At 53.8% G+C, this 25201-nt stretch overlaps 1 protein-coding gene across 1 annotated transcript in view; it reads left to right on the forward strand.

Moving 5' to 3' along the window:
* Positions 1-14402: 14402 nt before the first annotated feature.
* FLRT2 (fibronectin leucine rich transmembrane protein 2) overlaps positions 14403-25201 on the forward strand; it is a 62869-nt gene continuing 52070 nt past the window's right edge. The window contains exon 1 of the mRNA XM_075331023.1: positions 14403-15327. The gene's annotated coding sequence lies outside the window, so the exon portion shown is untranslated. The remainder of the gene's footprint in view (positions 15328-25201) is intronic.

Consider the following 25201-nt stretch of genomic DNA (forward strand, 5'->3'; position numbering starts at 1 on the left):
GGGTCCTCCCCATGACCTGATAGTCCAGCCTGCAGTCTGGGGGTCCTCCCCATGACCTGATAGTCCAGCCTGCAGCCTGGGGGTCCTCCCCATGACCTGATAGTCCAGCCTGCAGTCTGGGGGTCCTCCCCATGACCTGATAGTCCAGCCTGCAGCCTGGGGGTCCTCCCCATGACCTGATAGTCCAGCCTGCAGTCTGGGGGTCCTCCCCATGACCTGATAGTCCAGCCTGCAGTCTGGGGGTCCTCCCCATGACCTGATACCCCAGTCTGCAGTCTTAGGGTCCTCCCTATCACCTGATACCCCAGCCTGCAGTCTGGGGGTCTCTCCATGACTTGATACCCCAGCCTGCAGTCTGGGGGTCTCTCCGTGACTTGATACCCCAGCCTGCAGTCTGAGGGTCTCTCCATGACTTGATACTCCAGCCTGCAGTCTGGGGGTCTCTCCATGACTTGATACCCCAGCCTGCAGTCTGGGGGTCTCTCCATGACTTGATACTCCAGCCTGCAGTCTGGGGGTCTCTCCATGACTTGATACCCCAGCCTGCAGTCTGGGGGTCTCTCCATGACTTGATACCCCAGCCTGCAGTCTGGGGGTTCTCCCCAAGGACCACTACATAGAAGACGCTGCGGCCGTCTGAAGGAATACTATTCCTCAGTGTTTATACAGCAGACGTTCTTCGCAGGGAGACAATAGTAGAATTCACCGAAGACGTAATTGTAGGAATTTTGGTTTATTTTTATTTTTGATGCCTCAGGAAATCAGAGGGGTTTTTATTTTTGGCTTTTTGAGTAAAGTAAAAATAGAGCGAAAGAAGAATGGTGGTCACTAAGAATAGAACGCACGTGACGGCAGGAAAGCGTCCACCCCGCCGCACAAGGGGAGAGCGAGTCACTGAGCGAGCGGCGGATAACGCCTTCCAGGTGACGAGTCCAGCGGAAAAGCCCTCAAATCTGATCAGGAAAAGTCACTGACAACTGAGTGACGGGAACAAAAATGCCAAATCTCCATCCAAAATGAACAGTCTTACAAATATAGAGTCTACTATTACATAGTTTCAGTTTTTCTCCTTTCTTAGGATTTGTGCTTGCTACTAGTAAAAACCTAAGAGAAGACCGACCCCATAATCAAGCACAGATCTTAAGAGAAGACCGACCCCATAATCAAGCACAGATCTTAAGAGAAGACCGACACCCGTAATCAAGCACAGAGGCTGGGGGCTGTTACAATGTATCCAGTGGGGCAATCCTCTGTGAGCTCAGCTGATCGTGGAGCCCAGGCTCACAGAGCGTTGTCCACACTGGATGTGACTCATTGCTCTCACAGCAGAGCAGCTTCTTCCCTTTTGCGCCTCTTGATCTCGGGTGATCACATGAGATGATGACGAGGAATATGCAGAGAATGTATCATCTACGTGATATCTGGGATTCGCCGCTGATAATCCTCCGCTGATTCATTCCTGCAGCTGATTCTCCAGTTTCACAACTTGAAGCAGAGATATGAGGAAGTGACTCAGCGGGGGCAGAGACCGTAAATGAGGCGGCGGGCCGTATACTCTGTCACTTCTGTTTATTACTAGCATTGCTCACATACATTGTGCCTGGTGCATATTTTACCATAGAATTACAATGTATCAAATTTTGAAAAGAGAATATAATGCCAGAAATCCAGTGAAGACTGACACAGAAGCAGAGTCGTGACAACCTGTGCGGGCACTATAATGGCAGGCGGTTACATTGAGACCATGAGAAGAAATGGCGCAGTAGACTCCACATATGAGGGTGACCTCCTAATTTAGGATCATTTTAGGGGATAATCTCCTATAAACCCCCCCCCCCGCAGTGACCGCCATTGCCCCTGTTGATTGGCGATCAATAGACGGACTCTACACGAGCTTATGATGAGACGATTGTGACACAGGAGTTACATTGTGATTTTTGTTATTACTTCCATAAATGTTGTTATTGTGTCCCGTATTCGTGTCCTTCACCGCACAATCCGCACCGCGGGGATCCCGGCCGCAGAATATTTCACCAGTGAAGATAATCTGTTCTTTCTGTTGTGGTGTGAATCTGAGGCCGGCGCTTCCCTCCCAGGGAAGAATCACGCTCAGAAGACGTAGATATCAAACCCACAGACCACTTGTAAGATCGATGCCGAGGCAATGACAACATCTGAACAGATTAACTCCTGAGAGTCTGGAGAGGAAGGAGGCACTTGCATTATTTTGGGAGACGTCAGACATGTTGTTGGAAACTCTTGATCTCTGGTGTAAATGCTGCACCTGGACATAAACCGATGACATCGCTTGGGATATAGGTGATGACATCCGCTGTCCATACACATCATAACAGCCTTGTACAATCAGACAGATCCTCTGCTGTCATGACATCAGTGCACAGCTATGATCATATGTCACGTATAATGTGTCCTCTAGTGCTGTAGTGGGGTCTGCATGAGCCCCAGGTGGCAGGGCTTAGTGCAAACCCCATTGCTGTACCTTGTATAGGTATTATTCAGGATCAGAAAAGATTCAAAGCTACAAAATCCTAGTAAATCAATAATAATATTGTTATTATATTATTATAACATTCTAGTAAATCAATTATCTGGACAAATTATTGCGAGAAAAAGCAGAGCTGCAGCATTTCCATTCCCTTACATTACCTCCAGCTCTTCTGCATCAGTTGGGTGTCAGGTCTTTGGGGACAGGACATCGGCAATGCTTCTTGTACTGTGTTCCTCGCTGTCCAGCTAGGGGCCCCACAGCTATCACTGACCTCATGAGGCAGGGGTCTGTGCTCGTTCCTTTACCAGGACCCCTAATCGTCACATTCCTACCTGGACAGTCATTTGTCTCCTTCAGCCTGCAATGCACTGGCCAACACGAATATTGCTAATATCAGGACATTTAAGTCCCAGCCCCTGGAACACTCTGAAAAGGGACAGAAATGCCAATTTTTGAGATGAGTTTATGTAGCCCATGCCTCTTTTAGGTCGGGGCATGCCAGAATCTGCAGAATTTGGGGCAGTAGCAGTATATTCTGGACAGGTATTCCCACCCAAGGTATATACGTCATAGCCACAACACCCACCTTTCAGCTCTTAAGGGGTCCTGTAACCTTACTTGTCTTTTCCGCACCTCAATGGACACATCTACATTGAAGTTTATGGGAATTGTGAAAGATGTCTCAAATTATAAAAGCTGTTTAACGGTTTCTTGGGGTTTAATGTTCCCAACTATTACATTCCTGCCCACCATACCTGTAATATAATAGCGGGGTCCCACAGGCGGTGGGGGATGCGGGCACCTTACTCTGAAGCCTCAGACAACATCTGTTGATAAACACTCCATGTTATTTGTTCTACAATGTATCCACAATCAGAGCCATTACACCTGATGGCAGTGCGAGGAGTTGTGTCTTCACACAGTAGACTGTTGTCTTTGCAGAGTGGATATGTTCTTAAGATAATAAGCTCCTTTTGTGGCCACATCATTGACACAAGTGTTTTCGCCCTCTGTTCCCCAGCTGTGAGCTCCTGGAGGCTGAACAAGAGCCATTGTGTATGGAGGACCCGAACCCTCAGAGCTGAGATCACTGCGAAAAGGGAGAAAATAAAGATTGTTCACGATGGAAAGTGATGGTGGAGGGCGATGATGATGAGGAGGCAGCATTACTGCCCTCAGAGCTGCACTCCCGACCATATAACGCTGCATCATTGCAGCAGGTGATGATGAGGAGGCAGCATTACTGCCCTCAGAGCTGCACTCCCGACCCACCTGCTGCATATAACACTGCATCATTGCAGTATGAAGAATTCTGCTACTTTCTCTTAGACACCTATAAAATGTCTGCTTGTCGTCAATGAATGGATATAGGGATTTAGCCATAGGCATGGACAGGTAGCTGTTGTAAAGGAGCCCTGTGTGAAGTATACTGCACTGAGGGTAGAAGTAGCAGATGTACCGGGGGTATTACCTAAAAGAAGACCCCATGATTATACATTGTGATGGTAGGTGAGGAGCTGGAATAGATATTTTGAATCCGGCCCAGGAATATTTATTGTTTCTGTCCAAAGAAAGAAAGTCTGCAGGGAGCGAAGAGTTAATTCAGGCAAGCAAATATTCACCCACAGACCACGCACAGACGGCCACAGACCCACTATAGCCGGCGACAAATGTATGGAGCGGACCCCCTATAGCCGGCAACAAATGTATGGAGTGGACCCCCTATAGCCAGCGACAAATGTATGGAGCGGACCCCCTATAGCCAGCGACAAATGTATGGAGCGGACCCCCTATAGCCAGCGACAAATGTATGGAGTGGACCCCCTATAGCCAGCGACAAATGTATGGAGCAGACCCCCTATAGCCAGCGACAAATGTATGGAGAGGACCCCCTATAGCCAGCGACAAATGTATGGAGCGGACCCCCTATAGCCAGCGACAAATGTATGGAGCGGACCCCCTATAGCCAGCGACAAATGTATGGAGCAGACCCCCTATAGCCAGCGACAAATGTATGGAGCGGACCCCCTATAGCCAGCGACAAATGTATGGAGCGGACCCCCTATAGCCAGCGACAAATGTATGGAGCGGACCCCCTATAGAGAGCGACAAATGTATGGAGTGGACCCCCTATAGCCAGCGACAAATGTATGGATCGGACCCCCTATAGCCAGCGACAAATGTATGAAGTGTACCCCCTATAGCCAGCGACAAATGTATGGAGCGGAACAATGGTTCATATGGAAAAATTACTGCATGCACATTTCAGGGTAAGATTATGGCCCTAAATAATGCATGCAATGTAGGACGAGCCCACCCACGCCCTGCGGACCCCATACAGCCTAATACTGGGGCAGCACAGAGCTCTCCTGATAGTTCGCTATAATGTATCATCTGGACTCATTCCACTGGATACATTTGTACCAAACCCTCAGCTGTGAGGCGTCGCGGCCTGTCTGGGTTTTCTTCTTCAGGATGTAAACACGAATGCTTTATTTGCAGATTCATTGTTACATTTGCACTTTGCGTCTTTTTCTTCTCATTTCCATCTTTTCTATCTTTTCGCCTGCTTTTTGTTAATGGTCATTATCGTGCGCTGCGTTTGGGGTTTTCAGATGTGTTCGGCTGATTCATCTATTGCAACTTTTTATAAAGTCAGAGAGATTTTACACAAATGTGTTCCAGCCCCCGACGTGATTTTATATACGCCGATAATTGCTTTCGGCAAATGTTGCAACATCTGAGCAGAACAAGTGACCTTTTTACTCTAAAAGGCACAAATAAAGGAAAAAGACAAAAATGAACTGCCTTTTTGATTTTGTGCAAAATTCATGAACTACGAGCTCCAAGTAGAAGAGAGTGGTGTAAAAACAGTCAACAAACAACACAGCATAAAAAGGGACTAAATAACCCGCTAAGGACAAATTGGTCTATTAAAAAGTTGTAGAACTTTTCATTCTGTAATATTGGACCTTCATATAAAGGAGAGAAACGATCTTCAGCTGTAACCATTCCTGCACAGGTGTAGCAGAGCCTCCCAGTACAGGTACAGGTGTAGCAGAGCCTCTTAATACAGGTACAGGTGTAGCAGAGCCTCCCAGTACAGGTACAGGTGTAACAGAGCCTCCCAGTACAGGTACAGGTGTAACAGAGGCTCTCAGAACAGGTACAGGTGTAGCACAGCCTCCCAGTACAGGTACAGGTGTAGCAGAGCCTCTTAATACAGGTACAGGTGTAGCAGAGCCTCCCAGTACAGGTACAGGTGTAACAGAGCCTCCCAGTACAGGTACAGGTGTAACAGAGGCTCTCAGAACAGGTACAGGTGTAGCACAGCCTCCCAGTACAGGTACAGGTGTAACAGAGGCTCTCAGAACAGGTACAGGTGTAGCAGAGCCTCCCAGTACAGGTACAGGTGTAGCAGAGCCTCTTAATACAGGTACAGGTGTAGCAGAGCCTCCCAGTACAGGTACAGGTGTAACAGAGCCTCCCAGTACAGGTACAGGTGTAACAGAGGCTCTCAGAACAGGTACAGGTGTAGCACAGCCTCCCAGTACAGGTACAGGTGTAACAGAGGCTCTCAGAACAGGTACAGGTGTAGCAGAGCCTCCCAGTACAGGTACAGGTGTAGCAGAGCCTCCCAGTACAGGTACAGGTGTAGCAGAGCCTTCCAGTACAGGTACAGGTGTAACAGGGCCTCCCAGTACAGGTACAGGTGTAACAGAGCCTCTCAGAACAGGTACAGGTGTAGCACAGCCTCCCAGTACAGGTACAGGTGTAGCAGAGCCTCTCAGAACAGGTACAGGTGTAGCAGAGCCTCCCAGTACAGGTACAGGTGTAGCAGAGCCTCCCAGTACAGGTACAGGTGTAGCAGAGAAGGAAAAAGAGAGGTATTCAGCTCACCCAAATAGTGTCCTCCAGTCTGCGGTGAATGCACGTAGTCCCTCGGACAGGCAGGTCCGTGTTCCAGGAAGGTAGCAAAGAAAAGTAAGTGGGACTCAGCACCAATGCGAATAGATAAAAATCTTCATGCTTTATTTGAAAAAAGTTAAAATTAATGAAGGGTCACAGATCTTTCCAAAAACGCCATGCGGCTTGACGCATTTCGGACACAAAAAGGGGAATTTAAAAGCAGTCCTTAATCATAAACTTATGATTAAGGACTGCTTTTAAATTCCCCTTTTTGTGTCTGAAACGCGTCAAGCCGCATGGCGTTTTTGGAAAGATCTGTGACCCTTCATTAATTTTAACTTTTTTCAAATAAAGCATGAAGATTTTTATCTATTCGCATTGGTGCTGAGTCCCACTTACTTTTCTTTGCTACCTTACAGGTGTAGCAGAGCCTCCCAGTACAGGTGCAGGTGTAGCGGAGCCTCCCAGTACAGGTACAGGTGTAGCAGAGCCTCCCAGAACAGGTACAGGTGTAGCAGAGCCTCCCAGTTCAGGTACAGGTGTAGCGGAGCCTCCCAGTACAGGTACAGGTGTAGCAGAGCCTCTTAATACATGTACAGGTGTAGCAGGGCCTTCCAGTACAGGTACAGGTGTAACAGGGCCTCCCAGTACAGGTACAGGTGTAGCAGAGCCTCCCAGAACAGGTACAGGTGTAGCGGGGCTTCCCAGTACAGGTACAGGTGTAGCACAACCTTCAAGGTGTAGCCTAACCTTACGGTACAGGTACTGGTGTAGCGTTGCCTCACAGTACAGGTACAGGTGTAGCAGAGCCTCACAGGACAGGTAGAGGTGTAGCGGGGCCTCACAATACAGGCACAAATGCAGCAAGGCCTCCCCATACAGATACATGTGTAGTGGAGCCTCCTATTACAGGTACAGGTGTAGCAGGGACTCACAGTACAGGTACAGGTGTAGCGGGGCCTCACAGTACAGGTACAGGTGTAGCGGGGCCTCACAGTACACTGACAGGTGTAGCAGAGCCTCACAGTACAGGTAAAGGTGTAGCGGAACCTCCCATTACAGGTGTAGTGGGGCCTCATAGTACAAGTACAGGTGTAGCAGAGCCTCACACTACAGGTACAGGTGTAGCAGAGCCTCCCAGTACAGGTGTAGCAGAGCCTCCCAGTACAAGTGTAGCAGGGCCTCCCAGTACAGGTGTTGCGGGGCCTCTCAGTACAGGTGTAGCAGAGCTTCCCAGTACAGGTGTAGTGGGGCCTCCCAGTACAGGTGCTGCGGGGCCTCTCAGTACAGGTGTTGCGGGGCCTCAGTACAGGTGGTGCGGGGCCTCCCAGTACAGGTGTAGCAGAGGCTCCCAGTACAGGTGTTGTGAGGCCTGCCAGTACAGGTGTTGCGGGGCCTCCCAGTACAGTTGTTGCAGAACCTCTCAGTACAGGTGTTGCGGGGCCTCTCAGTACAGGTATTGCGGGGTCTCCCAGTACAGGTGTTGCGGAGCCTCCCAGTACAGGTGTTGCGGGGTCTACCAGTACAGGTGTTGCGGAGCCTCCCAGTACAGGTGTTGCGGGGTCTCCCAGTACAGGTGTTTTGAGGCCTGCCAGTACAGGTGTTGCGGGGCCTCCCAGTACAGGTGTTGCAGAACCTACCAGTACAGGTGTTGCGGGGTCTCCCAGTACAGGTGTTGCGGGACCTCCCAGTACAGGTGTAGTGGGGCCTCCCAGTACAGGTGTTGCGGGGTCTCCCAGTACAGGTGTTGCGGGACCTCCCAGTACAGGTGTAGTGGGGCCTCCCAGTACAGGTGTAGTGGGGCCTCCCAGTATAGGTGTTGCGGGGCCTCCCAGTACAGGTGTTGCGGGGTCTCCCAGTACAGGTGTTGCGGAGCCTCCCAGTACAGGTGTTGCGGGGTCTCCCAGTACAGGTGTTGCGGGGCTTCCCAGTACAGGTGTTGCGGGGCCTCCCAGTACAGGTGTTGCGGGGTCTCCCAGTACAGGTGTTGCGGGGCCTCCCAGTACAGGTGTTGCGGGGTCTCCCAGTACACGTGTTGCGGGGCCTCCTAGTACAGGTGTTGCGGGGCCTCCCAGTACAGGTGTTGCGGGGCCTCCCAGTACAGGTGTTGCGGGGTCTCCCAGTACAGGTGTTGCGGGGTCTCCCAGTACAGGTGTTGCGGGGTCTCCCAGTACAGGTGTTGCGGGGTCTCCCAGTACAGGTGTTGCGGGGCCTCCCAGTACAGGTGTTGCGGGGCCTCCCAGTACAGGTGTTGCGGGGTCTCCCAGTACAGGTGTTGCGGGGCCTCCCAGTACAGGTGTTGCGGGGCCTCCCAGTACAGGTGTTGCGGGGCCTCCCAGTACAGGTGTTGCGGGGCCTCCCAGTACAGGTGTTGCGGGGCCTCCCATTACTGGTATAGCCCCCTGGGGTCCATACGGCTGTCTCTACCCCTGTGGCTCTGGAGTGTGTAGGGACTGGTGTGATCTGCATCCTACATACACTGGGGTAAACGCTTCGCTCCAGCCGAGGCCGCCTGACAGGGAGGAATAACTGAAGATGAAATCCATGTAATGTTCCTCCACTTCCCATTGATTTATTGTTTGTACAGATTGTGTCTGTGTTTTACAGCCCGGAGAGGGGACTGTCTGCAAGCAATCACTGCTTAATTCATCCATGAGATCCTACTGTATATACAGCCCCAGACGCTCCCTACAGCTGCGACCCTCCCTGCATGACCAGCAGATTGTTAGCTCTTTGGGTCATTAACTGGATTCCAAATATTCTGCACTCTAATAATCTGGTACAAAGCCCCCAGACAAGTATACTGGCCACTGGGGGCCACATGTGTTTTCTAGGGACACCAAGCGGTTAACACATAGAAATATTAGAACCAGACAGACCTGAAATCAATTATCTGAACACTGAGGAGGGAAGTAGCTACAAAGAGCTGAAGAATTCCCATCCTACACAGAACTCTCCCTGTACTAGAGCGCCACCTGTGCTAAGGCAGAGGAACTGCACCCTGCCGGCCCGGTACATGCACCCATCATTACTGAGGAGCATGTGGAGAATATTGTGTGCAATGCAGTGATTGGACTGATGCAGTCTGCAGGAAAGCAGCATTTAGTGCAGCATCTGCAGGTAGAAAGGGAAGCAGGGATTGTAGGTAAATGAGAAGCTCCAGGAGACAGAAGAGGGATCAGTAACAGACCCCTGTGTATGGGACATGGCATTTCCAAATATCACCTGCAGCACGTGATGTGGAAGCCGCTGCTCATGGGATGTATGCAGATTATTATTATTATTATTATTATTATTATTATCATTATTCAGGAGATGTGTATTATTATTATTCAGATTTATATTATATTATTATTCAGGAGATGTGTATGATTATTATTATTACTATTATTATTATTATTAGCATTATTATTGATAAATAATTCACCAAAAGCAGATCTAGAAGCTTCACATTCCAAATAATAATAATAATAATAATAATAATAATAATAGTCTCTATACATTGACTCCTGCCTTGTCTGCTGACATTTGCTCTTCTGCAGGGTCCTGTCCCTGATGTGACCAGTTGGTAATTGACCCGACATTACACTTTGAGATTTTTTTCTGGGGGCTGTGGTCTGTACTCAAGACCCCCAGGTGAGGGAACTGCCCCTGATGTGGAGGTGTCCAGTTGGTAATTGAGCTGACATTGCATTTCTCTTCCCCCCATTGTCCCTGGGGCTGTGGTCTGTATTCAGGATCCCCAGGTGAGGCTGCTGCCCCTGATGTGGAGGTGACCAGTACATTGTCCCTGGGGGCTGTGGTCTGCAGTCAGGACCCCCAGGTGAGGCTGCTGCCCCTGATGTGGAGGTGACCAGTACATTGTCCCTGGGGGCTGTGGTCTGTACTCAGGACCCCCAGGTGAGGCTGCTGCCCCTGATGTGGAGGTGACCAGTACATTGTCCCTGGGGGCTGTGGTCTGCAGTCAGGACCCCCAGGTGAGGCTGCTGCCCCTGATGTGGAGGTGACCAGTACATTGTCCCTGGGGGCTGTGGTCTGCAGTCAGGACCCCCAGGTGAGGCTGCTGCCCCTGATGTGGAGGTGACCAGTAGATTGTCCCTGGGGGCTGTGGTCTGCAGTCAGGACCCCCAGGTGAGGCTGCTGCCCCTGATGTGGAGGTGACCAGTACTTGTCCCTGGGGGCTGTGGTCTGCAGTCAGGACCCCCAGGTGAGGCTGCTGCCCCTGATTCCTGCTCGGTGCCTTACCTGCATGGAGCTGAGCTCTAATACAGCGTAGTGCTCGGCTTTCTGGGCTTCCCATCTATTAGGGCAGACATTCTTGGCTCCGCAGATATTTGTGTCCTCCCCTGTCAGGGGCTTGTGGGCTCCGGCTGCAGGCTGTCACCCCTGAGTGATTCATTACAGCTGATAAGATCATTCACTTTCCTGTAATCTGGAGAAAGGGCTTTTAAAGACACATTCTCTGCCTGTCCAGGACATCAATCCTCTGCCACTGAGAGGAGATGTGAGGCCCATTCACACTGGACATCACCTGCCGCCTGCCCAGGGCCCAGAGGAGGAGGCAGTCAGGGTGATTGATGGCCTGCAGCGGGGTCCTGAGGCTGAGGGGAGGTGGGGGGGCTGTGAGCAGGACGTGGCTGTATCAGAATGGTCTCTATTGTGGGGTCGTGAGGAGATGTGGGGGGCTGGTCAGATGTGGGGGGCTGTGAGCAGGGCGTGATTGTATTAAAATGGTCCCTATTTTAGGGTCCTGGGGAGATGTGGGGGGTTGTGAGCAGGACGCAGTTGTATCCGAATACCCCTTATTGTGGGGTCCTGGGGAGACGAGGGATCCTGGGGAGAATTGGTGATCTGGACAGTTCTGGGGTCTTGGGGAGATGTGGGGTCCAGGGTTGACGTGGGATTATGGAGAGTTATGGGGTCCTAAAGAGATGTGGGGTACTGGGGAGATGTGGGGACCTGGACAGTTCTGCGGTCCTGGAGAGATGTGGAGTCTGGCAGAGATGTGGGGTGATGGAGAGTTGTGGGTACTTGAGAGATGTGGGGTGATGGAGAGTTGTGGGGTCCTGGGCAGATTAGGCAGATATAGGATCCTGGAGAGATTTGGGGGGCTGGGGAGTTGTAGGGTCCTGCGGAGATGTAGGGTCCTGGAGAGATGTGAGTGGCTGAGATGTGGGGTCCTGGGGAGATGTGTCCTATGCAGATGTGGGGTCCTGGAGAGATGTGGTGTCCTGAGGAGATGTGGAGTCCTGAGGAGATGTAGGGTCCTGAAGAGTTATGGGGGCTGTGATATGGGGTCCTGGAGAGATGTGGGGTCCTAGAAAGATGTAGGGTCCTGGAGAAATATGGGGGGCTGAGTTGTTGGGTCCTGGGAAGATGTGGGATCTGGGAGAGATGTGGGGGTCTGGGGAGCTGGGGAGATGTGGGGTCCTGGACAGTTCTGGGGTCCTGGAGAGATGTGGGATTCTGGAGAGTTGTGGGGTCCTAGAGAAATGTGGGGTGATGGAGAGTTGTGGGATCCTGGGGAAATGTGGGGTCCTGAGGAGATATAGGATCCTGGAGAGATATGGGGCGGCTGGGGAGTTGTAGGGTCCTGAGGAGATGTGGAGTCCTGGAGACATGTAGGGTACTGGACAGATGTGTGGGCTGGGGAGATGGGGGGTCCTGCAGAGATGTGGAGTCCTGGCGCAATGTGGGGTTGTGAGGAGATGTGGGGGGCTGTGATATGTGGTCCTAGGGAGTTGTGGGGTCCTGTGGAGAAGAAGGGGGCTGTGATGTGGGCTCCTGGACAGATTTAGGGTCCTGGAGCGATGTGGGGTCCTGGAGAGATGTAGGGTCCTGGGGAGAAGGGGGCTGAGATGTGGGGTCCAGGACAGATGTGGGGTCCTGGGGAGATGTACGGGGCTTCCAGCAGGACGCGATTGTATCGGAATCTTTTCTGTTTTGAGTCTTTTTATGAAACAAAGACTTTTATAAATAAACAACTTTGTATCGTTCTGAGCCCGGGACAGATCTGCTACAAAGTAACCGGAGGCAGTGACGAGGGACCTGATGCGGATCCTCTCCAAAACCCCTAATTACCAAATTACTGCTCCCTCATTAGAAGCTCATTAAAAGTCTCCCTGCCCCGAGCAGCCAGTACAGTATGGGGGGATCCTGTGCAGCCCACTCCTGACCTGCCCCTTATTTGCCCCGAGCAGTCAGTACAGTATGGGGGTCCTGAGCAGCCCACCCCTGACCTGCCCCTTATCTGCCCCGAGCAGCCAGTACAGTATGGGGGGATCCTGTGCAGCCCACTCCTGACCTGCCCCTTATTTGCCCCGAGCAGTCAGTACAGTATGGGGGTCCTGAGCAGCCCACCCCTGACCTGCCCCTTATCTGCCCCGAGCAGTCAGTACAGTATGGGGGGATCCTGTGCAGCCCACTCCTGACCTGCCCCTTATTTGCCCCGAGCAGTCAGTACAGTATGGGGGTCCTGAGCAGCCCACCCCTGACCTGCCCCTTATCTGCCCCGAGCAGTCAGTACAGTATGGGGGTCCTGAGCAGCCCACCCCTGACCTGCCCCTTATCTGCCCCGAGCAGTCAGTACAGTATGGGGGTCCTGAGCAGCCCACCCCTGACCTGCCCCTTATCTGCCCCGAGCAGTCAGTACAGTATGGGGGTCCTGAGCAGCCCACCCCTGACCTGCCCCTTATCTGCCCCGAGCAGTCAGTACAGTATGGGGGTCCTGAGCAGCCCACCTCTCACCTGCCCCTTATCTGCCCCGAGCAGCCAGTACAGTATGGGGGTCCTGAGCAGCCCACCCCTGACCTGCCCCTTATTTGCCCCGAGCAGTCAGTACAGTATGGGGGTCCTGAGCAGCCCACCCCTGATCTGCCCCTTATCTGCCCCGAGCAGTCAGTACAGTATGGGGGTCCTGAGCAGCCCACCTCTCACCTGCCCCTTATCTGCCCCGAGCAGTCAGTACAGTATGGGGGTCCTGAGCAGCCCACCTCTCACCTGCCCCTTATCTGCCCCGAGCAGTCAGTACAGTATGGGGGTCCTGAGCAGCTCACCTCTCACCTGCCCCTTATCTGCCCCGAGCAGTTAGTACAGTATGGGGGTCCTGAGCAGCCCACCCCTGACCTGCCCCTTATCTGCCCCGAGCAGTCAGTACAGTATGGGGGTCCTGAGCACCCCACCTCTCACCTGCCCCGAGCAGTTAGTACAGTATGGGGGTCCTGTGCAGCCCACCTCTCACCTGCCCCTGCTCCGCTGACATATTCTGTCCTATGCATTTCTCCTACACCTGGAGTATTAGTCGCCCCTCATCTGTTCCCCTCCATTACCCTCCTGATACCCGCTGCCTCCCCCTACATGATGCTACTTACCCAGTCCAGATCCCAGCAGGGCAGTCAGTACCACAGGTCCCCCCGGTCCCAATATATGCGCCGCTATTTAATTTGGGGCTAATATTTGGCATTTGATCCCTCTGGGAATAATGTAGGGACAGCAGAGGAAGGGTTAAGTGACTGACAGCTCCATGGACGGAGGGGCAGCAGCTGCTCGGACCTGGGCAGACCCCACCACGGTTTCTGTCTGGAGAGAATCTGGAGGTCCAGTGATCGGGATCAGATGTCACCAGCACATACCCAGCGCTGTACAGATCCCTCCTCCAGGTCACAGCCGGGGCCACTGCTCCCCAATCCCAGGGAGTCTGATCCCGGGGTCCTGGTGCTGCGCCCCCTTCCCTCCTGGAATCTGCTTAATCCCTGTTCTGCTGGTTGGATTGTTATCTTTAAGATTCAGCGATAATCTTCATGCAGATGTGAAGGGGTTAAGGTTCCTCATACCCCGCTGCTGCAGAGTCGGGTGCTGCATTCAGGCCGGCATGCCATGGGTTAATCGGCGGTGGTGGAAGCTGCACTTGTAGCTCAGTCTGCTGCCGAAAAATGGGGGTGGTGACTGGAGGAGGAGAGAGAAGAAGAACACCGGGACCGGGGACAGCTGCCGGCCATGTGCAGCGCCGATCACACTGCTGCCGCCGATCACACTGCTGCCGCCGATCACACTGCCTGCACAGGGGACCAGACCCCAACCAAACCGGGCCTGGGCTCATTAGCATGGCTCCTCCCAGGATCTTTTAATGTCTGCAGTGCTGGGAGCAGGAGGCAGGATCAGGAGCTGGAGGCAGGATCAGGAGCTGGAGGCAGAGCTGAGCTGCGATCACACTGAGGACAGGCGGCTGCTGCGCTCACATCCCCTGTGCGGAGCTCTGCACAGCGGCGGCCGGCGCAGAGGAGTCCTGCCGGCACAGAGGAGTCCTGCCGGCACAGAGGAGTCCTGCCGGCACAGAGGAGTCCTGCCGGCACAGAGGAGTCCTACCGGCACAGAGGAGTCCTACCGGCACAGAGGAGTCCTGCCGGCACAGAGGAGTCCTGCCGGCACAGAGGAGTCGCATTTGGGTGCAGAGGAGTCGCATCTGGCCGGCGCAGAGGAGTCCTCCAGGAGCGGAGGAGTTCTTCAGAGGCAGAGGAGTCGCATCTGGGCGCACAGGACGCCGGGGAGCAGCAACATTTGGGATTACTGTGATATTGGGGAGCAGGATCCCTCCGAGGAGCAGGACCCCGGGATGTGCTGTTCAGGCACCAGGCGCAGGGTGGAAGATGCTTCACTCTCCTGAGGGGGATCGGATAGCGCTGGAGACCCCCCGGGGGCGGCTGCAGGAGTCTGCCGGGCACCGGGCACTCACCCCCCGCTGCTGGCCCGGCACTGAACCCCGATATATTGGATTGAGCCCGTGAGCGGCTGCAGGAGCCGGAACCAAACCCAAAGTTTCCTTGGATTTCTAGATTATTTTGGATGCAGAAAGCAAAGATCCAAAGAGGCTTCATGATGAGAAGTCGGAGAAGAGAACGAGACCCCGCCAGGTAAGAGGCTCGGGGGCTACTGTCATCTATAGGGGCCACTGAGTGTATATAGGGGCCACTCTGTGTATATAGGGGCCACTCTGTGTATATAGGGGCCACTCTGTGTATATAGGGGCCACTCTGTGTATATAGGGGCCGCTGTGTGTATATAGGGGCCACTCTGTGTATATAGGGGCCGCTGTGTGTATATAGGGGCCACTCTGTCATCTATAGGGGCCACTCTGTGTATATAGGGGCCGCTGTGTGTATATAGGGGCCGCTGTGTGTATATAGGGGCCACTCTGTGTATATAGGGGCCGCTGTGTGTATATAGGGGCCGCTGTGTGTATATAGGGGCCGCTGTGTGTATATAGGGGCCACTCTGTGTATATAGGGGCCACTATGTGTATATAGGGGCCTCTGTGTGTATATAGTGGCTGCTGTGTATCTAGGAGCCACTGTGTGTATAGGGGCCACTGAGTATATATAGGGACCGCTGAGTGTATATAGGGGCCACTGAGTGTATATAGTGGCTGCTATGTATGGGTGCCACTGTGTATATAGGGGCCACTGAGTGTATATAGGGGCCGCTGTGTGTATATAGTGGCTGCTGTGTATCTAGGAGCCACTGTGTGTATAGGGGCCACTGAGTGTATATAGGGGCCATGGAGTGTATATAGGGGCCATGGAGTGTATATAGGGGCCACTGAGTGTATATAGGGTCCACTGAGTGTATATAGGGGCCGCTATGTATGGGTGCCACTGTGTAGATAGGGGCCACTGAGTGTATATAGGGGCCGCTGTGTCTATATAGTGGCTGCTGTGTATCTAGGAGCCACTGAGTGTATATAGGGGCCATGGAGTGTATATAGGGGCCACTGAGTGTATATAGGGTCCACTGAGTGTATATAGGGGCCACTATGTATGGGTGCCACTGTGTATATAGGGGCCACTGAGTGTATATAGTGGCCGCTATGTATGGGTGCCACTGTCTGGCTGTCACTAGCTGTCATTATCTGTGCCTGTCAGTCAGCCTGTCTATAGGCAGCTCTTGTCCCCGGCTGACAGCAGCTATAGGTGACAGGATCAGATCTATCTCAGGTGTCAGTGGCTCCACAGCTGCTGATCTGGGGTCGTCCCATGGAGGTCTGGGTCTTTCTGTTGGATGTCGGAGAATGAATTGTCGGCGATCAGATCTGTGAACATGGAGCAGTTTGGGGAAAGCTGCGGAGCTCGTATTTAGGTTGAAAAAAATCCAGAGAATCAGAAATCTGTGGCCAAATCCATGTAATCATGTGATCGGGGATCCGCTGTATACGGGGACATATATGGGAATGCTTCTATGTGATCGATCTTGGCTCAGTGATCTATAGATTACAGCGATTGGGGAGAAAATACACAGGATCTGGTGGTCGGGGCTCCAGGGAAAGGATAATAAACATATATAGCGCCAACATATTCCGCAGCGCTTTACAATTGAGAGGATAGGAAAGGACACGGCTTTATGGATGGACTCGGGATCGGGCGGAGGGGTCGTCACCGGGGCGTGTGGGGTCCGCATGTGTCGTCCTCATTCCTGCGCTGGGTAACCCTCAATCTCGGTGGGAAATCGATTATTATCACAGGAAGGATTTAGTTATTATTGGTCTGAGAGACCCCGGCTGTCACCTCCGGCCTCTATGGGGGTCTCTAATAGTCTATCCCCTAAAAAGAGGCCACCAGATTCTACAGGACGGACGGTAAGAAATGCACCCTGGGGTTACACAGAACCAGTATAACTAGTATGATGAAAGGAGTGGGCACAGGGACCCCCAAACCCACACCTCACCGGCATCACAGGTACAGGGTAAAGTTGGATGTCTGCCCCTCCAGATTATCCCCCTGATAGCTGCCCCCCCAGATTATCCCTCTGCTGGATGCCCCCCCCACCCCCATTATCTTTAGCTGCCCCCCCCCCAGATTATCCCTCTGATCACTGCCCCACAAATGATCCCCCTGATGGCTGCCTCCTCAGATTATCCCCTGATAGTTGCCCCCCAGATTATCCCTCTGGTGGCAGCCCCCCAGATTATTCCTCTGATGGCTGCCCCCCAGATTATCCCTCCTCTGATGGCTGCCCACCCCCCAGATTATCCCTCTGATGGCTGTCCCCCCCCAGATTATCCCCATGATGACTGCCCCCAAATGATCCCTCTGATGGCTACCCCCGAGATTAACCCTCTGATGGCTGCCCCCCCCAGATGACTGCCCCACAAATGATCCCCCTGATGGCTGCCTCCTCAGATTATCCCCTGATAGTTGCCCCCCAGATTATCCCTCTGATGGCTGCCCCCCCCCCAGATTATCCATCTGATGGCAGCCCCTCAGATTATCCCCCTGATGACTCCCCCCCCAAATGATCCCTCTGATGGCTGCCCCCAAATTAACCCTCTGTTGACTGCCCCAGATTATCCTCCTGATGGCTGCCCCCAGATTATCCCTCTGATGGCTGCCCCCCAGATTATTCCTCTGACGCCTGCCCTCCTAGATTATCCCTCTGACGGATGTCTCCCCAGGTTATCCCTCTAATGGATTTACCCCCAGATTATCCCTCTGACGGCTGCCCCTCCAAATTATCCGTGTAATGGCTGCCCCCCCCCCCAGATTATCTCTCTGGCGGCGGTTGCCCCCTCAATTATCCCTCTGATGGCAATTGTCCCCCCAATTATCCCTCTGATAGTGGCTGCCCTTAGATTGTCCCTCCGATGGCAGCTGCCCCCCCCCCCCCAGATTATCCCCCTGATGACTGTCTCCCACATTATGCTCCTGATGGCTACCCCGCACCCCGGATTAAGTCTCTGGTGGCTTCCCCCCAGATTATTCCCCTGGTGGCTGCCGCCCCTGTTGGTGTCTTTCTCTGGTGACATGTCCGGGTTATGGGGTGAGTGGTCAGCCAGATCCAATATAACATGGCGACCCCCTGCCCATGTGGTGCAGGGAGCAGTCCTCAGCTGCCGGTTATTGCCGTGATGCCACCCTGCCTGTCTGGGCTCACATGCTGCCAACATGGCCGTGTGGTGCCGGGTCCCTCCGATCCGTGCTTTGTTACTGTGGCAGGATTGGGGCATCACAGTCCGTGCCAAAGCATTTCCAGAATGGAGCAGCATATGGGTCTTTATACTCGGTGACAGCAGGCTCATTAACTGATGGGGTTGAAGGCAATTCTTCCATTATGGTTAAGTGGTACAAATTGACTAGATGAGGCTATTATGGGTTATGAGGCTCAGGGCAGAGCAGCCTCCATCTCCAGGCAAACGTGTAATCCATATTAGCTAGTATAAGCCTGGATTCCTGGAGCTGATCCCTGAGCTCACAGGTGAGGGGGCACCAAGGGGTTAACAGGTCACCCTAACCGAGGCAAGAGAACATGGCTGAGGTGTAGATTGGGGGGGTCCATGGTCAATAAATCCTGCAGGAGGGGCCGCAGGTGAACGAGAGCAAATCTGAGCAGGAATGACCTGCTCCTGACTTCTGATAACTACTCAGCACAAATCCTGCTGGGAGTTGTATTCCATGAATAACTGTGAATGCAGCAATATAGTGATGAAGTGTAACCGTGAAATCCAGCGCTGATCCCGACAGAGGATGCGTCTGACAAGCGGCAGAGATGGTGGCTGATGTCTGCACGGATCATCCTCTATCAAGGGCAGCTTAGTTACTGAGACTCGGGGTAACTGATGTCTGGGGTCGTGTCAGGAGGACTTCATCTAGCAGTGACCACCCCCTGTGCAGAGAAGGATGGTGATGGCCTCTGCTCCTCCACCTGATGGCACCCTACATGGCACCACTGTGTGCCCCCCAGCCCGGCACACTACATGGCACCGCTGTGTGCCCCCCCAGCCCGACACCCTACATGGCACCGCTGTGTGCCCCCCAGCCCGGCACACTACATGGCACCGCTGTGTGCCCCCCAGCCCGACACCCTACATGGCACCGCTGTGTGCCCCCCAGCCCGACACCCTACATGGCACCGCTGTGTGCCCCCCAGCCCGGCACACTACATGGCACCGCTGTGTGCCCCCCAGCCCGACACCCTACATGGCACCGCTGTGTGCCCCCCAGCCCGGCACACTACATGGCACCGCTGTGTGCCCCCCAGCCCGACACCCTACATGGCACCGCTGTGTGCCCCCCAGCCCGGCACCCTACATGGCACCGCTGTGTGCCCCCTCAGCCCGACACCCTACATGGCACCGCTGTGTGCCCCCCAGCCCGGCACCCTACATGGCACCGCTGTGTGCCCCCCAGCCCGGCACCCTACATGGCACCGCTGTGTGCCCCCTCAGCCCGACACCCTACATGGCACCGCTGTGTGCCCCCCAGCCCGACACCCTACATGGCACCGCTGTGTGCCCCCCAGCCCGACACCCTACATGGCACCGCTGTGTGCCCCCTCAGCCCGACACCCTACATGGCACCGCTGTGTGCCCCCCAGCCCGGCACACTACATGGCACCGCTGTGTGCCCCCCAGCCCAGCACCTTACATGGCACCGCTGTGTGCCCCCTCAGCCCGACACCCTACATGGCACCGCTGTGTGCCCCCCAGCCCGACACCCTACATGGCACCGCTGTGTGCCCCCCAGCCCGACACCCTACATGGCACCGCTGTGTGCCCCCCAGCCCGACACCCTACATGGCACCGCTGTGTGCCCCCCAGCCCGACACCCTACATGGCACCGCTGTGTGCCCCCCAGCCCGACACCCTACATGGCACCGCTGTGTGCCCCCCAGCCCGACACCCTACATGGCACCGCTGTGTGCCCCCCAGCCCGACACCCTACATGGCACCGCTGTGTGCCCCCTCAGCCCGACACCCTACATGGCACCACTGTGTGCACCCCAGCCCGACACCCTACATGGCACCACTGTGTGCCCCCCAGCCCGGCACCCTACATGGCACCCTTGGGTGCCCCCCCAGCCCGGCACCTTCCATCCTGGCCCCCAGTGACTGAGCAGTTTGTGCTGAGTTGATTCACATTCAGTTCATTGCTGACCTCTATCTGTAAGAACTGTGCAGCCATTGTTTGTGTGGAGCGCGGCTCCGCTCCCAGCTCAGGGGGAAGCAGGATTTATTTCCTCTATAAACCTGGACAAATTGCACATTATAAATGGAGAATATAATGGCAGGCACCGGCTTCATATAATCTGCCGCTTCTGTGGAGGCAGGAAGGGAGAAAACGGCGAATTTATTCTACAAAATGTAAGAATTTAAAACTTGCATTATTGTATCGCTGCAAGAAAATGTGGAGGGTGATGGGATTGTGTCCGCAGACGGAGACGGAGATTAACATGTCATGTGCCGCAGGAAGAGAAAATACCAGATTAATCCTAATCTGCTTCATCACCACTCTCACCACCTCCTGCTGGGTCTTGTAGTCTCCTGGAGCTATTATGGGCTGTCATATCCAGACTGCGGTGTCACATTGTGTCGCACGGAGCCGGTGCAGCTGCCGGGATCCGGGGCTCCTCCACCCGCGAATCGCTGCACTCTGCTCACCATCAATTATAGGGTTAATACCGAGGAAAATAACAGAATTGTCACAAAGTAAAAGTCACAATTACAACTTTAAAAATTGAAAAAATAAATGTCTAAAAATCCTATAAAAGCTATTAAACGTTCAATGATATAATTTTACATTTGTATCAGCCCGTGCAGATTGTTCCCTCTGTAACGACGGCCGGATATTTCCTCCGTGGCTTTAGTCGTGGATTTTCCAGACAGTGAATCCGCCGCGTATAATTACGGGACAGAACTGTCAATGAAAAGGGGGAAACGTGCGCAAATCCGCAGACTTTCCGCAATGGAATCCGCAGGAGAATGTACGGGGGATTCTCTGCTGCGGAGATTTCACAATGTATCCGAAGCCCATCAGTAACAGATGTCCGCGATATAACCTGTCATGGCTGCAACGTGAGGCCGGAGCGGTGTACAAGAAAGGGGCAGAGTGGGGGCAAAAGCCATGAAGAGGGGGGCAGCCGGCGCCACTGGGGCCGCAGCTTCACAGGGGAGATATAAGGGTGAGGATGAATTACACAACTGATATATTGGGGGTTTCGGGGGACACATATTATAGTGATCGGGGGCTCTGCTGTCAGTGCAGCCACAAAATACAGCATGTAAATGTAGTGATATCTAATGAAATCTTATTAGAATGTCTGATGTCCCGTGATACAATAATATATAGTAGAAAATATCAATTATATGGTGTGTGATACAGTAACATAAACATCCCCTGATATAATGTAGGACATGGCGGTATAAATATTACAAATATAATGTAACATTGCTGTGCGGGGTGTGACTGTGGCGTCTGGCGTTGCCTCGTCCTCTGCCGCCAGCTCCTCGTCCTCTGCCGCCAGCTCCTCGTCCTCTGCCGCCAGCTTCTCGTCCTCTGCCGCCAGCTCCTCGTCCTCTGCCGCCAGCTCCTCGTCCTCTGCCGCCAGCTTCTCGTCCTCTGCCGCCAGCTCCTCGTCCTCTGCCGCCAGCTCCTCGTCCTCTGCCGCCAGCTCCTCGTCCTCTGCCGCCAGCTCCTCGTCCTCTGCCGCCAGCTTCTCGTCTTCTGCCGCCAGCTCCTCGTCCTCTGCCGCCAGCTCCTCGTCCTCTGCCGCCAGCTCCTCGTCCTCTGCCGCCAGCTCCTCGTCCTCTGCCGCCAGCTCCTCGTCCTCTGCCGCCGACTCCTCTGCCGCCTCGTACTCCTCTCTTCACCGCATACATTTGTTTTACAGGAATTTGTAAAATGTAGGCGTTTTTTTCTGGTAAAGAGTAGGGGGGTAACTCTAATTATTCTAAATTTCTGCAGTTTACAAGTTTTCTATTTGCCGTCAACTTAAAAAATCATAAAGTTTATTCTTCACCTAATTTATAAATCTACAAGCAAAAGTTATTATTTGTTATTATTATTATTATTATTATTAATAATAATAATAAAAAAGTCTTACATTATATAGTTACCCTGTGCCTCGATGATGTCGCCCTGTGCCTCAGTGATGTCGCACTGTGCCGCGGAGACATTGCCCTGTGCCTCGTGCCACGATGACGTCACCTTGTGTCTCAGATGTCGCTTCATGCCTCAGTGATATCGCCCTGTGCCTCGGTGATGTCAGCTTGTGCCTCATGCCTTGGTGATGTCGCCCTGTGCCTTGAGCTTCAGAGACGTTGCCCTTGCCCTCGCCCTGTGCCTCTGTGATGTCACCCTGTGCCTCAGAGACCTCGCCTTGTGCTTTATGCGTTGGTGATCTTGCCCTGTGCCTCAATTATGTCACCCAGTGCCTCGGAGACGTCGCCCTGTGCTTTATGCCTTGGTGATGTTGCCCTGTGCCTCAGAGACGTTACCCTTGGCCTCGTGCCTCGGTGATGTTGCCCTGTGCCTCAGAGATGTTGCCCTGTGCCTCAGAGATGTTGCCCTGTGCCTCGGAGACTTTGCCCTGTGCCTCAGAGACATCGCCCTGTGCCTCGGAGACGTTGCCCTGTGCCTCATACCTCGGTGATGTTGCCCTGTGCCTCATACCTCGGTGACGTTGCCCTGTGCCTCGGAGACATCGCCCTGTGTCTCATACCTCGGTGACGTTGCCCTGTGCCTCATACCTCAGTGATGCTGCCCTGTGCCTCGGTGACGTTGCCCTGTGCCTCATACCTCGGTGACGTTGCCCTGTGCCTCATACCTCGGTGACATTGCCCTGTGCCTCATACCTCGGTGACATTGCCCTGTGCCTCATACCTCGGTGACGTTGCCCTGTGCCTCATACCTCGGTGACGTTGCCCTGTGCCTCATACCTCGGTGACGTTGCCCTGTTCCTCATACCTCGGTGACGTTGCCCTGTGCCTCATACCTCGGTGACGTTGCCCTGTTCCTCATACCTCGGTGACGTTGCCCTGTGCCTCATACCTCGGTGACGTTGCCCTGTGCCTCATACCTCGGTGACGTTGCCCTGTGCCTCATACCTCGGTGACGTTGCCCTGTGCCTCATACCTCGGTGACGTTGCCCTGTGCCTCATACCTCGGTGACGTTGCCCTGTGCCTCATACCTCGGTGACGTTGCCCTGTGCCTCATACCTCGGTGACGTTGCCCTGTGCCTCATACCTCGGTGACGTTGCCCTGTGCCTCATACCTCGGTGACGTCGCCCTGTGCCTCATACCTCGGTGACGTCGCCCTGTGCCTCATACCTCGGTGACGTCGCCCTGTGCGTCATACCTCGGTGACGTCGCCCTGTGCCTCATACCTCGGAGACGTCGCCCTGTGCCTCATACCTCGGAGACGTCGCCCTGTGCCTCATACCTCGGAGACGTCGCCCTGTGCCTCATACCTCGGAGACGTCGCCCTGTGCCTCATACCTCGGTGACGTCGCCCTGTGCCTCATACCTCGGAGACGTCGCCCTGTGCCTCATACCTCGGAGACGTCGCCCTGTGCCTCATACCTCGGAGACGTCGCCCTGTGCCTCATACCTCGGAGACGTCGCCCTGTGCCTCATACCTCGGAGACGTCGCCCTGTGCCTCATACCTCGGAGACGTCGCCCTGTGCCTCGGAGACATCGCCCTGTGCCTCATACCTCAGTGACGTTGCCCTGTGCCTCGGAGACATCGCCCTGTGCCTCATACCTCAGTGACGTTGCCCTGTGCCTCGGAGACATCGCCCTGTGCCTCATACCTCAGTGACGTTGCCCTGTGCCTCGGAGACATCGCCCTGTGCCTCATACCTCAGTGACGTTGCCCTGTGCCTCGGAGACATCGCCCTGTGCCTCATACCTCAGTGACGTTGCCCTGTGCCTCGGAGACATCGCCCTGTGCCTCATACCTCAGTGACGTTGCCCTGTGCCTCAGAGACATCACCCTGTGCCTCGGTGACGTTGCCCTGTGCCTCATACCTCGGTGACGTTGCCCTGTGCCTCTGGGTGTCGTGCTTCTCCAGTGCAGGCCGCATTGTCGTGGCCATCATTTCCCCCCATATCTGCCCCTCCGCTCGCTCTGCCGCTGACTCCTCCACTTTATTAAAGTCATAACTCTGCGGCTCGGTGGTTTCTCCTCTGTGACGTGTCGCCGCTTTGATACAGTCGCACGCGGCCTCATTACCTCCATAAACGTAACATTAGATATTATATCCACCGGAGATCCAGAGCCAAGACTCCGGGCCGAGCCGCCATAAATAATCTATGAGGCCTGGTGAATGGATGTGAGGTCTCTGATCAATCGTCCGTCTACGTTCTATCCATTATATAAACAGTCGGGCCGCGCCGCCCTCACACACACACCCTCCATTATTAATAACCCTGGATAGAAAACATGGCCCTGTGCACCCACCCGGCGAGACGCCCCCCGAGGACCACAACCCCTGCCCATCAGCTGCAGCGCCTCCACAGGAGAGACGCAGAATTACGCACATCCCACTATAGCCAATGGGCTGCCGGTGTAAAGGATGGACGTGCCGGCTCCTCCAGGGAGGAAGACCCCCCCCCCCCCTTTAGCTGCTCTAATAGATAAGGGGCTACAGTTACTAACGATTTCTAGTAGAGTCTTGGAAAATGTCACGAGCTCCCAGCACAAAGCGAATGTAGAAATGTTACAAAATAACATGCCGACGAGGCGAGCGACCCGAGCACAAGAGCTGACGATCTGCCAATGTAACGGGACCGTAAATAAAGGACGATTATATCCCGTGTTTCCGGATTATTTCTTTTATCCTCAAAATTGTTAAAACTAAAGAAAAGGAAAAGAAAGTGAAAGTTTTGTGGATAAATCGATACATTGTTTACACAAAGCAGAAACGGCAACGGTAACCGTCAGAGTACGAAAAGCCACACGTGACGTTGCATCAGAGTTGATCCCTTCCCTGGTGAAGCCCGGTTGATCCCTTGTG

This window comes from Anomaloglossus baeobatrachus, chromosome 12, assembly GCF_048569485.1.
Source record: "Anomaloglossus baeobatrachus isolate aAnoBae1 chromosome 12, aAnoBae1.hap1, whole genome shotgun sequence".
Classification (NCBI taxonomy): domain Eukaryota; kingdom Metazoa; phylum Chordata; class Amphibia; order Anura; family Aromobatidae; genus Anomaloglossus; species Anomaloglossus baeobatrachus.